The sequence below is a fragment of the Myotis davidii genome, unplaced genomic scaffold, assembly GCF_000327345.1.
Source record: "Myotis davidii unplaced genomic scaffold, ASM32734v1 scaffold208, whole genome shotgun sequence".
Lineage (NCBI taxonomy): Eukaryota > Metazoa > Chordata > Mammalia > Chiroptera > Vespertilionidae > Myotis > Myotis davidii.
The window spans coordinates 1120750-1122239 of record NW_006299706.1 but is presented as its reverse complement, the minus strand read 5'-3'; the positions used below and the strand labels follow the sequence as shown (position 1 = coordinate 1122239).

The following is a 1490-nucleotide window of genomic DNA, read 5'->3' as shown; positions in this document are numbered from 1 at the left end:
CCCCCCCCCCCCCCCACTCACATCCTTCCCTCCCCCATGGGGCCAAGGAGCAGCAGTGCTTTGCTGGGGTGTCGCTGGCTCCGGTGCTTCCTGCCCCACAGATAAGCATCGTCCCCGCCCCTCCCCCACTGCCAATAGGCCAAGTTCCAGTCCCACCCTCTCCACCTCTGCTACCACCACCACCATCACCACCACCTCTCCCTCTCCCTCTGGCCGGTCAGCAGAGCCTCCCCCCATCTAGAGGGCCATCTCCCAACCTCTAGGCTTTCCCCCACCGGGCACGGCCACAGAAGACAGAGTCAGCTGCCAGCAATCCCAAGGCTGGGGCAGGTAGGGGAACGGGTGGTGGAGTGAGTCTGGCCTGGAAGTGTGGAGATCTGCTCCAGGTCTTGGCTCCGCTACTGGCTTCGGAATGAGCTTGGGCAAGTCATTTCTCCCCGTGCGTTAATCTCCTTAGCTCTGCCGGGAGCGGGGGGAGGGGGAGCCCTGAGGGCTCAGCCCTTCAGGCCTGACGGTGGGTGGACCTGGAGCCACTGAAGACAGAGTTGGGGCCTGGAAAGAGCTGGGCTCTGGGGTCAGCCAGGCTTGAGTTTGAATCCTCACTCCGCACTGATTAGCTCTGTGACCTTCAGCAAGTGACTTCATCTCTGAGTCTCCTTCCCCATCTATAATGTGACTCCTAGGATGGTGGCGACGAGGTTAGATGAGACCAAGTGTGGTGGTGCCTGACACACAGCAGGGGCTCAATACAGGCTCTGGCCTTGGGAGGGAGCAGCCAGGCCTCGCCTGAGGGCAGATTCCACCGCACAGACGCGGCCTCCGCTGGGAAAGCTGCTTGGAGGCAGGTCTGGCTCCCTCCCTCAGTCACCCCCAGGGAGTCAAGTTACTACCAGCGACATGACCTTGGACAAGTCACTTCCCTTCCCGGGGAGGCCTGCTTCCTGGGCTGCATGAAGGACTTACCTAGATGATCTTTCTCCTATGTCACTCCCAATAGCTGCTCAGCCCGGGCCAGGGGTGGGGAAAGGTGTTTGGGGGGGAGGAGTTGGTGGAGTCAAGGGCCACACGTTTCCTCTTTAAGACATAAGAACTGCATTGTCTGTGCCTGCCTCCCTGCCTGGCACCTCCACGGCGATGCCAAAACTGCACCGAAGCTTTGAGTGGGTAGCACCCACGTGTCTGTCTTGGCTCCTTAGCCACACCTAAGTGGCCTTAGAACAGTCCACCGTTCCCACCCTAAATCCCCAAATCCCTGTGTGGGAGCTCTCCCAGTTCCCTTGGGCTCTCCTGCCTGAACATTACAAACAGTACAAGTGACGAATGGCTCCCGGACTCAGGAACAAACAAAACCCAGTGGGCAGAAGCAGCCGCGGCCACTTAAGCAGTAGTGGCCACCCTCCTGGGCCCAAGCAGATCCTGTCCTTCCAGAGGGGGATGGGTGTGGCTGTCCTCCTTGTCCATTGGCCGGGAGCTGGACACCCACAGGCACG

At 60.3% G+C, this 1490-nt stretch overlaps 1 protein-coding gene across 3 annotated transcripts in view; it reads right to left on the bottom strand.

Annotated features, from left to right (window-relative positions):
- Positions 1-1490, bottom strand: part of ZBTB7B (zinc finger and BTB domain containing 7B) — a 13602-nt gene that overhangs the window by 3234 nt on the left and 8878 nt on the right. The window lies entirely within an intron of this gene.